Genomic DNA, 14,987 nt, shown 5'->3' on the forward strand with positions numbered 1-14,987 from the left:
TAACCTCTTCATGCATGAATTAGAGTTAAGCATGTTGGCTGTATGAGACTGAATATATCCCACAAAAATAACATTTTTAAAAACTCATCAGATTAGGGAAGACTGCTTTTCAAAAATGTGTAGATTAGGCAAAATTGCATATAAGCATGTGTATATTAGGAAACAAATCATGCTAAAATGCTGGTGAATTTCCATAAGGACTTTAAAACAAGCAAACAAACAGTCTCAAAGTGGAGAATTGAACTTAAGAATGAAGAAAATGAGGAAACTGAGAGAAACTGGCAAGTACATTGTCAGAGCCAGCCAAGGTGTTTTTGCTATCTGAGGCAAATCAGCATACGACACATACACCAGTCTTGGTTGGTCAAGTTATTTTGAGACCTGAGGCAGAAAAGCACAAAACAGTCTCTCCCTCTCCTGGCAATAATAAAAATAATAATTGGGGGGGGGGGAGGACACCTAACTAAATAGCTAACAACTTGCTACTGTTCCATGACAACCCAAAACCAGCTGCCTGCGGCACCTTCCTCATTCTACCTAACAGCAGGCTATCTGCCTGAGTGTGCTCAGGAATGCTCAGAGCGCATGAGATGAGGCACCATTGTTGCACCATCCTCCTTCCTGCAGCAGCATTTCTGCTCACAGGGATGAGGTAGGGCAGAATGGAAGGAAAGGAGGGGGGAAGCACAAGGGAGGATGGGGGACACACACATCTTCACCCACGTCTGCCACCAACCCAGTGCTCCCCCACCCTTACCACCACTCTGCCCTTTCCTATCCTGGCCCCTCCAAGCAGCAGTGCTTCTGCAGCTGGGCTGACAGCACAGCAGTGGTTCCCATTTCACATGCTGCCCTTGGGAATGCGAGACCTGCTGCTTTAGGAGGATGGAATTTTGTCCAAGGGGACACTAGATCAGAGATGGGGAATCTGTACCCCTCCTGTTCTTGTTGTTGAACTCCAGTTCCCATCAGCCCCAACAAGCATGGTCCATGTTCAGGGACAATGGGAACTGTAGTCCAGCAACAACTGGAGAGCCACAGGTTCCCCATCGCTTCACTAGAGGAAGCATGTTTACAACAGGCATGTATGACACTAGTCATACTTAAAGCACACCAAGCACCAAATTTAAGAAGCACATTTCAGCCAGAAGGTCCCACGCAAGCCCCATTGAAATAAGCACAGGTTGCTGTGCAAAAACACAATTGTGGTCCTGGCACAACACCCATTAATTTCTGTGGGGCAAAGCAGAACTTCTAGGTGGACTTTTGCTTGTCATAAGCTGGTGGTCATAATCTGCACATGTCCAGGTGACTGCCAACGCAATAATTGTCTTTGCTGTGTGTTTATAGCATCACACACACACATGAATCCAGCTTTTCAATGGCACCATGTTCAGCAGATACGGGCACTTGGCCCTCATTCTGTCCATGTGGAAGTGTGCCTAGTTTTCTTTTGGAACATCTTCATAAAGGTTTATTTTGCTTTATAATTAACTTATGAGCTGATGAATGGGTTCTAATATGCAACATGTTTAATTTCGGTTTGACCTGATTTATAGCATGATACCAAACCACAGGTGAAGATTTTAATTAAGTAGGTGGCGACTCTGATTCAGCACATGAAGTGAAACTGAAGCGGTGATAAATTTGATTTGGAAGGCGATGCATCATTTTGAGTACAAAATGTATTAAATTTATTGTGCAATGTATTTGTTGCACTGCATGATGTATAGCTTATACAAATGCGCTACATTTTTTATTTTTGTCACTCCTGTAGGATTTTTTAAGGTTTACTAAGTCACTATCCCATGAAATAAAGTTTTTTGCTACTGCCTTTTAAACTTTGCAAAATTAAAGAGAGATCTAAAGCAGTCCTGGTCAGTAATAATGTTTAGCATTTATACAGCTCGATTGTTCAAAGCACTTCAGATATATAGTATCATAAAGGGTCCATATCAAAAGAAGTAATAGTACCACTCTATTCTACCTTGGTCAGACCCCACCTGGAGTACTTTGTCCAGTTAAGGCATCACAGGATATCGAGAAGCTGGAATGTGTGCAGAGGAGGGCAACCAAGATGATAGATGTGAAAATTAAAGTCTTATGAGGAACAGTTGAAGGAGTTGAATATGTTTACCCTGGAGAAGAGAAGACTGAAAGATGATATGATAGCCATCTTCAAATATCTGAACGGCTGTCACAAAGAAGTTGGAGCAAACTTGTTTCCTGCTGCTCCAGAGGGTAGAACCAGAACCAATGGATTCAAATTCAAGGAAGAGAATTCCAACTAAACATTAGGAATAACCTTCTGATGGTAAAAGCTGTTTGACAGTGGAATGGGCTACCTTGGAAAGTGGCAGACTCTCCTTCATTGGACGTTTTTAAACAGGGTTTTGATGGCCATCTATCAAATATTCTTCAGCTGTGATTCCTGAATCATAGGGGGTTGGACTAGATGGCTCTTGGGATCTCTTCTGACTCAACAATTCTATGATCTCAGATTGGGCTAACCTGTGCCTTCCCAAACTGAATCCAGGCCACCAAGCCCCAGGAAGTGGCCCACCTGCCCCAAAGCTTTAGCTTAACACTTCTCTATTAGCTTTATTTAGCCATCCAAAAAATAAAGCATCCTGCCTGCTCTTTAGTGAGAGATCTAAAGAACTGGCAGAGCACTCTCTCTCCCAATCAGAGATAGATCCTGTCTAAGTAGAAGGCATCATAGCACATAAGCATCTTATACTGGTGGTAAAGCCATCTGCTTTCTCTTAGAGAGTAGAAGGTAGCATTCCCAGCCCCCACATCACTCCAATGCTGGAATTTTGTGCTAAGATAGGAGAGCAAACCCTCCCCACCCCAGGTGCTCTTTACAGATCACACTAAGCACCAGAGTGGTAATATTGGAAATAAGGGTCCAAGACTATAGAATTCACTGCCCCAAGACGATCCAGCCACTTTGATCATCATCGCACCCTGCTATGATGTTTCAAAGAATTTCGTATCTTGAATTCTTTTAAAGGGGATCATTGGAAATTGTTGAAAACCAAAGACAACAACAAAAATCAACCAGGCCTGATGCAAGTAAAAGAGAAAATTGCTACCAACGCAAGCTTTTGCAATAGCAGAATGTTCAGATTTGACAGAACAGGCAAACCTGTTCTATATTTAGAAAAAATCCTTCTTTCTCAATTTCTCAACCATGTTATCTTTAAAATGAAAGGAAAGAAAATAACAATGAACCCAATCCTTAGCAAAGCAAAATGTCTGTTCCAGTACTTATTTTTTAAGGAAACAACAGCAACAAGGATTTGGTCTCCAAAGGAAAATTGAAATCTGAAACATATGGCCCTAAATTAATGAGTAGCAATTCATTCACCTCAGGATCAATGAAGCAGAATAATTTCTGGCCACTAATAACAGCTTAATAAAATGAATGGCTTCAGCCTTGTCATGAATTACTTTAAAGCAGGGGATTGAGGAATGGCAATATAAACAACCATTGATTCCCTCCCCTGCTTTAGAACATACAGTATCACAAATAAAATATGACTCCAGTCCGTCTGTAATTGATACCAGGCACAGCTGCGCATCACTGAGAGGACTGGTGTGATGGGAAAGCATAATGGAACCTTTGCGATTCTTGAGGAGATTCAAGGAATGAAAGAGGCACAGTGCAGAAATGATGAAGACTCATATAGCTGATGCTTGGGATCGTCCAAATCTAACATGATCTCATTAATAACCCATTAGCCCAGGCCAGCTAGTTCAGCTCCATTAATTGAAATAATGTGATTAATGGCATTAAAGGAGACTGGGCAGACTTAGGGATATAAATGGCATCTGTACTGTCACTAGGGATGAAATTTTTAGCAGATGTTTAACTGTGCATGCAAACTGATCTAATAGGCAAAATAACAGAAATAAGGGGCTTGCTTTGCATAGGCTGCAATCCTGTGTGCGCTTACTTGGGAGTAAGCCCCATTTGACACAATGGGACTTACTTCTAGGGTTGTGGTTATTTGTTGTTTAGTCAAATTTGGTAGTGAGTAGGGTAGAATAGCCACTTGTTTGCTCGTATTTGGCAACATATGTCCAAAAACAGAAAACATTTCATGGACACGCTTGTTCATTGTTTTGTTCCCTTTGTAGGGAGATGGCAAAAAAGGCCATGTTGCAAAATCAGGATTTTGCCAGGCAATGAAGCCAACAGAGCACTACATTGCTGCACTCTCAGAAGTGGCCCACGTGCCACTCAAATGCAGGCCCCATATTTGCAGGGGTGGGCGCCTATGCCTCTATCCACTGCTTGGGACACACTAATCCATTATTGTCTTGCACATTAGGGCTCAACAGTGTTATACAGTGGCAAGTGGCCAGCATCTTAAAACTGGTTGCAAACATGTTAAGGGTGCAATCCTAAGCACACTTGCTAGTGAGTAGCCCCAGTGAGTCTTATGAGAAAACAACTATAGGAACATAGGAAGCTGCCTTATGCCAAGTCAGACTATTAGTCCACCTAGCTTGGTATTGTCTACACTGGCTGGCAGCAGCTGTTACTGGTTCTCAGAAAGGATTATCTTCCAGTCCTACCTGGAGATATCAGGGATTGAATCTGGGACCATCTAGTGGCTAAGCAGATGCTCTTTAATGAGCTATGACCCTTCCCCAGGATTGCACTGCAAGTCAATCTTCCCAGCTGTTCTCTGAAGCAGAAGGAGCCTGTCATGAACTGGCAGGACAATGGGGAGGAGGAAGAGGAGCCTGGCAAGGGTTGTAGCCAGGACTGGGTCACACCAGGACAAGCTAGGGATGAGGAAGGAGAGGCTGATGTAGGAAGTACTCATGGGGTGTTGGAAAATGATGAGGGGATGGGGTTCAGTGCACAGGAACCAGAGCAGCAGGACCCATCACCAGAGCCAGAGGGGCCCCTGTCTCCACAAACATGGCGGGTTCTGAGGTGTAGGGAGCAGCGGGAGTGGCGCTCTAGGAAGCTGAGGCAGGCAAGGGCCCATAACTGAGCTCCCTAGCAGGCCAGGTGGGGCTCGCTAGCTCTGGGAGGAGGTGGAGTAGGATTGGAACAGGTGAGGGTCACATGCCTCATCAAGCCCAGATGCTGCAATCAGCATCAGAGCTGAGGTGCTGTGTCTGCTCAACTGCCCATGTTGATGGACTGCAGCTTAGATGCTCCAGGATATCTGAGGAGCTTTGGACACTCGACAAGTGGATTGAGCCAGGACTGGAGACTTGGCGTACTGACTTGCTGCAAGGTAGGTCAGGGGGTCAGGACATAGCTTTGGGTCTAAGTAAAAGTAACCATTGTATAGAGGCAATTTGTCTTCAGTTGGGAACTATTGCACACCACTTCTCTTTGTGCGCATGTGTTGTCTGTGCAGTAGTATTGGTGTATTGCTTTATTACTTAAAATAAACATAATAGCTGCTATTCATTGTGCAGTTAGACACACTTAATTTATGGTGATGCTTTTTGGGGGTCTTGAGCACGTGCAATCATGAGCTGATTCACAATTCTTATTTCCAAGGTCTAAAGCTTCTGAATTATGGGGTTTTAAAAAAATGTCACAATTTGCATTAATTCCATTTCTTCTCTCCTCTGACTGGCACAGAAAAATACGCTGATGTGTCTTATTATTAGTTCAAATAAACATGTTACGTTTGCTTTCTACCTTTCTTTTCTCTCCACCTTATCCAGTTGGACTAGGGATCCTTTATGTTTGTCTAGAACAGTTCCCAAATCCCACCAATCTGTTCTCCTATTTGCAATCAATACAAAGAACTTGTGGAGGTGGGACGTGCTAATGAAGGCACATCTGTTTTCCCATAGTGACTGAAACAAATTACAGGCTGCATGCAACATGGGAGGTCAGCTTTTATGGCCTGTTTACTTTCCATCTTCTTGGCTTGCTCTCAATCCATGCTCCTAATCAGAACGCAAACACTGGCGTCTCCTTGTTAGCAAAGCGCAGATTTCCACAGTAGGCCAACAGGTAAACACTCCTTGTTTGTTTCTGTTTTCCCCTTCATTTGGAAGTTAATTGCTGCTTCTATAAATATTTTTCATCTTTTGCATTGATGTTTGCAAAAGTGAATTTGGTGGCAACATTATTTCTGCCATCCCCTTGCCTTATTTTCACTTTGCTTTAATATGGTGCTCTTGACTCCTGCAAGATTGCTTACTATGTATGGGCAGCCACTTTCACCAGATGTATTTTGGGGTCAGCGGTTGAAACAAATGGTCATGCCCTTTGGTAATTTGTTGGAATTAATATTACATTTGGCCTCTTGCAGTATTTTATTTTTTAATGTGGGGTTTTAGATTCCTATAAAACTACTGACTCTTGGCTGCAGCGAAAACTGCCTTAGCCTTTTGAGGGTGGTCCATTGGGGAAAGTGGGGCACTGTCCCACCAGCTCCAGCCTGCCCTCAGCCAGCCCCCACTTGCCTGTCCTCTTACTTACAATCAGTTTACGGGGTGGAACTGCCTGTCAGTTTCTTCCTCCTTGGCCTCAGTGGGCTCATCTATACTTCCATTTGTCCTATATTTTCTTCTGTTTGTCCCTCCATTTCTGGGCACAGGTCTGAGAGGTTTTTCTTTCATCCCACCGCTTTCCCCGGGAAAGCCTACTGTTTATTGCTGAAATAAATCAGCAAAGTAACCAAACTGATGCTTGTTGCGATTCAACGGTTTTTCCCAGGGAAAGTGTCTGTATAAATGGAATGTGGATGAGACCAGAGTTGCTCATGTAGAACTCAACAGGGAGAAGGATGGGGATAAAAATGGAATTAGTTGGCTCTGCCTGTCATTGGCTGTAGCTCCACCTGCTGTGGGTCTCCCTAAATTCTGCCCTACCAGTCCCAGTGGGCACCACCCACCATTGTTTCTTAGCTATACACTGGAATGCTGTTTCTGTTCTGTCTGTTAAGGAATAGCTGAATAAGGCATTGGAGATGGCCGAGATTGACAAACTGATTGACAGCATATACAAAGAAGTAATGGAGTTCCAACATCAATTTCTGTGTTGCAAAAATGGTTTCCTTTTATAATAAAGTTGCAATGCAGGCTCATTAGATAGAGTTTTTGTTTCTGTAACATTTTGGCCAGTTTAATAAAAGTTTAATAGAAAGAATGCCATTGCTTAGGTCTTAATCCCTGTAGTCAGTGCTATTTTCCTAAAAAAAGAGCTGCCAGAACTCACCATGAACACCTCTCTCATTCTCTTAGAATAGCAATGGCGCCCACTTGAGAGGTGCCGGGACTGAGTTCCCTCAAGTGCCTGCTGAAAAAAAGACCTGCCTGTAAAATGACTGTATTTCATATTTAGATCTAGATTGTTTGGCATCTTAAGGTTATTTTGGCATCCACATCCCTTCACATTCAGATCTGTAATATTATATCAGAAGGCTCTCACACTTGAATGATGTCAAATCATTCAAGAATGCACTATTATTAATAACCCTTCAGGCACTCAGGTAGCAAAGGCCAGGGATAGGGAACCTGTGGCTCTCCAGGTATTGTTGCCATTGTTTCCACCATGTTGGCTTGGGCTGATGGGAGTTGGGTCCAACATAAGGTTACCAGATGTCCCCGTTTCCCAGGGACAGTCCCCAGATTTACACATCAGTCCCCATACAAAATCAATTGAAGTTGAAAAGTGTCCCCGGATTCATTGAAAAAAATCTGGTAACCTTAGTCCAACAGCATCTAGAGGATCATAGGTTTCTGACTCCTGCTATAGGCCTTAAAAAAGAAAGTCCTTAGTTTAGCTGCTAACAGCACTTAAAAGGATCAAGTAGCTGTTTATGAAAACATCTCTGCCTAAGGCTTTGGAAAGCTGCTGGAGTATGCAATCCAGATAAAGAGAAAAGACACACCATTCTAATCCAGCTGCCTTGAATCACCAGTTTTCAGTTCTGGATGGAGTTGCCCCTTCTGACAGCTTCCATGGCACTCCAAGCACCACAGAAAACCCTTCAAGTGTTCATCATGAACAAAGTCATAATGATTTTCTTTTATCACCCTCAACAACAAAAAGAAGAAAAAAAGAAGGGTCTTAGCCAATGTTTTATTGAATAGCTAGGGGGATTGCAAACTGCTGCCCTTGCCTTCTCAATCATTTTCATGCATTTCAATATTCCTGCTTGAAAAACGAGTCGTCTTCCTCAGCCAGTTTCCCTCTGACCCTTCTGCTGTTTTTGTAGTTCCATCCCACTGTCTCTGATTTGCTCAGCACAGTTACTCAAGCTAACGTTACCTTCACCAGGATTTGCAAAAATGCACAGCCATTTGTTTCCTGGACTGCAGTCAAAACTATGACTTTGATGGTCTTTCAAGACTGAACTTCTTTTCCTAATGAAATCAAATAGAGTCATGAAACTCACATTTGAAACTTTTGCACAGGCTCTTCTGTTGTTATCAAACATGGGGTGGGAGAAGCTTTTTCAACCCAAGGGCCATGTTTCCTTCTGGATATTCTTCCAGGGGCCAAATGCTAGTGATGGGCAGAACCAGAGGCAAAAGTGGACAGAGCAACAAATGTGAAATTCACCTTTGGTACTGTAGGTTGCCTTCTATGTGCATGTGCAGACCTCCATCCATTTATCCTCCCATCTGGGCAAACAAGAAGCGCCGCCAGAGTTCATCGGCACAGTCAAGCCAAGTGAAAACACTCAACTGGCTGGCAGGGTACAAAGTAGGGCTGGTAATGTGTGTGGCCTGGAGGGAGAGGATGTGGCTGGGGACGTGTGTAGGGGAAAGTCCCAAGGGCCAGATAGAGAGACCTGGAGAGCCACATTTGGCCCCCATCCCTCAGGTTCTCTATCTCTGTCTGACAGCAACATTTCAGAGGTATGTTGTCTCTGAGATACCAAATCTGTTCATGTGGAGGGGTGGATGCTAATGCTGGTAGCAGCACTGATGCTGTTGGCTGGTGGCTGAGATGGAGGGAAGGGGCCCAGTCTGCATACCTTGGTAGCAGTGAAGACGGTAGGTGTGTGTGCTGTGCCTGAACAGGTGCCATATCTAGAGAATGCCTGCCACACAAACCAATGGCACCATATACTGTATTCTCCAGGTACAGCAGCTACACTGGGCTGCCCCAGTTCACTCCTTGCCTCCACTCAGTAATGCCTTCTGGTTAACGTGCCTTGCAGCTTGCCTCAAACAGCTCGTGTCAGAGAGACCAAGCGAGAAAGCATCATTGCCTCATAGAGGCATCCAGATGTGCGAGAGTGGAGCACATTTCCCATGGATTTACTCAGCATTACTGGAGGCCCAGTTTTCAGAAAACCACTGTGAGAGGGAAATCTTCGTAAAGGCACCAGGGCTTTGAGATAGCTTCGTGTGGTTTCCGAGTAGCAGCCCTCCATGGAATGCAGTTCTAAATGGGCACTTTGCAGGGAGAGGGGAGAAATTGAGTTCCCTTTTCATATCAAAGGCAGTAATGGTTTGCGTTATCATTTAATTACTGAAACTGTAAATGTAAATGGACTCCAATTTTTAGTTCTAGTCAATTTAAATTGCCTACTTACACTGCTTAATCCTCTGCTTTGAGAAGATATTGTATCGGTCTAAAGCATATTTAGGGGCTATAATATTAGTTAGCTTTTGATCATATTTTAAATGGCATAATCAACTGATAGCCATGTTGCTCTGCATAGCATTGGGAAATCAATTAGGCAGAAGAGTGCAATGTATTATTGACCCTTTTTCTCCATTCAGGAATACCTGCACCATGTTACTAAAACGTGTGAGCTCACACTAGTACAATTTCTTTCTTTCTTTCTTTCTTTCTTTCTTTCTTTCTTTCTTTCTTTCTTTCTAAAGCTCCATCTCAAAATTACTCCAGATTAGTTATATTGGTTCAGACCAATAACCTAACTAGCTCAGTCATTTCTCTCCATGTTCAACCAGCATAGGTTTAGGCCCTCCCTAAGCATGTCTCCCTACTCCTCTTCCAATGACCTTGCCTAAAGACTAGTGGATCACATTGGCTTCCATGAACTATGAATTTGCTTCATGGATATAATCAGCAGCACCCTCTGCTTGGCGTGTGGTATGGATGCAGGGGTGGCCTAATGATTAGGCAGTGTGTGCCAGCTGCCTCAGGCAGTGGATGCTGGGAGGTGGGGAAGGGGAGCACTGCTGCCAGGCTGCCATGCAGGCTGCCCTTTGTTCTTCAAGGAAACTTGCTGCACTCAGGTAGGGGTGGGCAAACCTCTCTGATAAGGTTTCTCTCAGATTCTCTTTTTCTTCATTCTTAAGTTCAGTTCTCCATATCAGTTTACAATTTTAAAAACCTAATTAAAATTTGCCAGCATTTTTGTGCCAATTTCTTCTTATGCACATGTTTGCATGAAATATTGTCCTATATACAGTGGTACCTCGGGTTACATACGCTTCAGGTTACATACATTTCAGGTTACAGACTCTGCTAACCCAGAAATAGTGCTTCAGGTTAAGAACTTTGCTTCAGGATGAGAACAGAAATCATGGTCCGGCGGCACGGCAGCAGCAGAAGGCCCCATTAGCTAAAGTGGTGCTTCAGGTTAAGAACAGTTTCAGGTTAAGAACGGAGCTCCAGAACAAATTAAGTACTTAACCTGAGGTACCACTGTACACTTTTTTGGCAAAGCAATTTTCTGCCAATGCATTAGTTAATTCCCCACCCCCTCTCTCTCTCTTCACACACACACACACACACACACACACACACACTTTATCCTAGTATATGCATTTTGTGCATATTACATGGCTAGAGAACTACACTGAAAAAGTCAAGGACATGAGAATTTCAAAGGATGGTTGTGTTTCAGTTTGCAAGTCGTTTCAGAAAGTGCAATATAGGTAGGTTTGCCTTTAAAGGTGAACTGAGTCAGATTCCTTCTCTCCCCCTCCTGCTCAGGTGTGATGGAAGAAGCTGCTACCTGGCCAGAATTGAAGTCAGGTTTCCAGTTGCCAGTCTCTTCATGAAACGGAAGCGAGGCGCCATCTTGTCCTTAACCTCAGGCAGCAAAATATCTTGAGCTGACCCTGCTCAGATCAGGAGGTTTTGCTCCGTTCCTCAGTACAATGTACCAAAAATGAACCACAGTACAGATTGTCTGTTCACCCTTTGAAACATACGTTGTGCCCAACGGCAGCAATTGCATGCAGTTGGAAGAGTCTTCCCCATCCACTCCGATGTCTTGCTGTGGGCCATAAATACACTAGGAACTGTTAAAAGCAGACTTGATCAATGACTGCCGAGTCCCTCTGGTTGCCGAGCTCTTCCGACAAATCACAGAGGATCTTTGTGGACAATTCTTCTTTTCTGGCAAATGGCAGGTTCCTAAAGTGGTTTTCTCATCACTGTCTTTTTACTCAGCCTCTTGTCTCCCCTAAAGCAAATAGCCACAGAGTGCCAGCGTCTAGAAACTTGCCCAAGTAATAAGTCAGGAGGACATGAATTATGGGCTTTCAGAGCAAAGAGACCAGCAGATAAATGGCTCCAGTGACATACCTGTCTGCCCTCTTGATTAATTTGTTCTTAATATTACTAATTTTCTTCAAGCTTAAGCAGGCTTCCTGACTGTTAATATCACTAGTGGTACCAATAGGTATAATTCTCCGCTCTGACTGGAAACTGTCATAGCCGTCACAAAGGAAAGGGAAGTGCAATGTGCCAGAAGGGAATGCTGGAATAGGATATGCCAGCTTTCCTACTGCCCACCTCACCTTGGTGGAAGTTTTCCTTCCAGGGCTGGATTAAGACATTTAAAGGCCCTATGCACTGAAAAGATTATGGTGTGTTGTCTCTTCGTGAAGACCCGGGCCACCGAGCCTGAGCTTCCCCAGCTGCCAGCCGCCATGAACTGGAGAGGAAATGCCTTATTGTACATAGATACATACACCTCTCAACTTAATTGCAAAAAAGAAAACAAACATATAAACTAAACATAAATTTTGACTTCCCTCCACCTATATGTGGCTTCCTTTGTTTCTTTTCTTCTTTTCACTGTGTTATCAATATTATTTTTGACTATCTCATCTTATACCCATTTCTTCTTAATTTTTTACTCTATGTTTCATTCATTGCATATTGATATATTAATACTAGAACAATGTTTTTAAATGTATTCCTTCACGCAAGTCCACTCCTCTATCAGTTTTGGGTCTGATTGGCCTCTTACCACTGCAGTAAGTCTTGCTGATTCTATATATTCACAAAATCTTATTTGCCATTCTCTTACTGAGGGAGTTTTTTCTCCCTTCCAATTTTTTGCTATAATCATTCTGGCCGCAGCAGTTGCATATAAGAAAACTTTTTTCCTAGCGGCAGGAATGTCAGTCGATATAATTCCCAAGAGGTACGCCTCTGGGTTTGTTTGTTTTTTAACATGATATTTTAAGCATTTTTTAAAAGTTCCTCTTGAATGTGTGATCACCAGTTTCGACATATGTTTGAAGGAAATGAATAAGTGATGTGACTGCAAGGTAGTCCAGGATAAATTTACAACAGCTTTAGCATCAGAAAAACCTGGTGTTTAGTGCAGTCTACAAAGGAGAGCTGGGAGGAGCGTTTTGTAACTAGACTGCCTTGTGCAGAAAAGAGTTCAAGCTTCAAGTCCACATCTGTACATTACCTTTCCTACCGTCCCAATTTGTCCTAACATTTCCCCTTGAGCAAATGACAGGCAATAAGCGGACACCCTCCTATTTAATCATGAGTGCTTACATCCTGCGGGTATCTTTATGGCCACTGTCTTAATCTAAAATGGGCTTTAGGTGGTGAGTTGGCAAAGCATACCATACAGAGAACAAAAGCTGAGCAGTAACGGAAAGATTTTATCTGCAGAAGTACCTTTGTCATAAAGCTCCATAAAATAAATTTTATTTTCAATGGATCCCTGGGGGCTTACAGAATAAATATCCAGGGATTCACATAGTGGTGAAAGTCGATAAAATGTTTGAGGCCAATGAACTATGGAGAAGTTATGGATGGCAATGCACGGATGGAGACTTCTACAAATCTCTCTGTGGAGGGATGCTGACAAAATGAAGATGCAGCACATGTAGTAGTAGGGGTATTTTTGTCCCTGTGATGGCTGCGTTGCCTGTTTTTTAAAGTGATATTTTGCCATACTCTGTGGAAGGGGAATCACCTCAAGGATGTTCTATAGAAAAGACTAAGTAAATTCCTCAATGCTGCTCATACTATCAGATGATAGACCCATCACAATTATCTCTTGAATCAGTGTTAAAAGCAGTATGAATGTGAGAGGTGACTATGGGGGCTCCTCCAGACCTTTTTATTGGTTGAGGAGTTTAGACTATGTCTGGTCTTGAGGATTCATTGTGATTTATTTGCAGGAGGAGATTATACAATGAGCAATCAACCAGATTTGCTTGTGGAGGTTTTTATACATCCCATCATTTGTTTGTGTTTGTTCTACACTCTTCAATGCATTTCCCCTTTACTTCCCTTACTGCTAAAAGACTGCGTGTGCATGTGTTGTGTTGTGTTGTGCCAGGGAAACAGAGCACTTCAAGTAAATCTATATTTCCACTATGTGTCTCGACGTCAAGAAAACTGTAGCAATAAATTGCCACTTTAACCATAGCAAAACCATGCCACGCAGAGGTGGGTGGAGCACATAGTTCCTGAGAGGTGCCCGGTGGTAACATGTGAGTGTGGCCAAAAGATGTACAACTTGTGAGCGCTCAATTGCGCAAAGAATTCCACTATAGATAATGCCAGCTTCCGGGGGATTTTGAGTTTGAAGGCATTATTCTTAAATTGGGTAGTCACTAGTCCACAATTATATTCACTGCCTTGATCTTATGCATGCTTAGAAGCAAGTCCCATTGTGCCCAGTGGGGTCAGTGTTCATAGGTTTACAGCCTGAGTTGTTTTGTGGTCTGAACGAAAGCAGTGTCCTTGCCCTTCCTTACTGCTTTATCCCCAGCAGCTGGAATTCAGTGCCCTGTTGAACCCTGAGGTTGTGTTCATATTTTCCAGGCCATTCCTCTTGTCCCAGGGTAGGGGAAAGAGACTATATTCTTGCTCTCTTGTTAACTTCCTGTTGGCAACTTTCTCATATGGTAGTGGGGCGAGGGGAGAGCTGGTTTTGAAAATGCAACCACAACAACAGGGGAATAATGCATAATGTGCTAAAAAGTCCTGCATGACCAGGAAAAAGATGAAACCAAGAACTTGCTTTCATTTACATGGCTTTGTTCCTCACAAAGGCCATTCAGACACAGAATGTGATTTTGATCTGGCTTCATGATATTTGATACAACCTCCATGTTGTTGATTTGCTGAATGAGCAGGCCTTGCATTAGCATTCTCCTGCACAGCTACACAAGGTCAGCAGTGATGATCTGCCAGCAATCCAATTTTCACCACGGCCCAATGCAATTAAAATCTATTACTATATATTGTATATTATAACTCCATGCATATAGATTCACAAGTCAATGGTGCTGGATAAAGTAATGCATAGAAGCACTAATTCAGGACCTTTCTGCTTGGATTTTAAAGTGAAATTAATTTGTCATCCTAGATGACTTGTCCAATATGTCACCAAAATGCCAAATTTGAGTGTTACAGTTGTAAATTGAATGCTTTTAATGGACTAGTCTTCACGTACAGAGCTGTGGAAAATAGGAAAGTCTAGACAAGGCAGGCTCCTGGGAGACATAGGTTAGTAAAATAATTGTCACGAAAGGTGGCCTGTTTCCTGAAGTGGGGTAATAGTAAAAAAATGAAAGGAGAGATTCTGCCAGGTTAAGAATTGAATTCCTTTAGGATTTTGATTCAATCTCAACTTTAGGAACATCCAAACTGGTGAGTTGAAGATGTGGATTGAGTCAATCAGTGCAGACTTTGGCACAGGCTGACATCATAACAGTGCATTTGTTATGTTAAGCGGCAAGGGCACAAGGTATGTAGGACAAGCCAGAAGAGCTTAACAACTTTTACTGGTGTACAT

Source organism: Podarcis liolepis, assembly GCF_965112155.1.
Source record: "Podarcis liolepis genome assembly, chromosome: 1".
Lineage (NCBI taxonomy): Eukaryota > Metazoa > Chordata > Lepidosauria > Squamata > Lacertidae > Podarcis > Podarcis liolepis.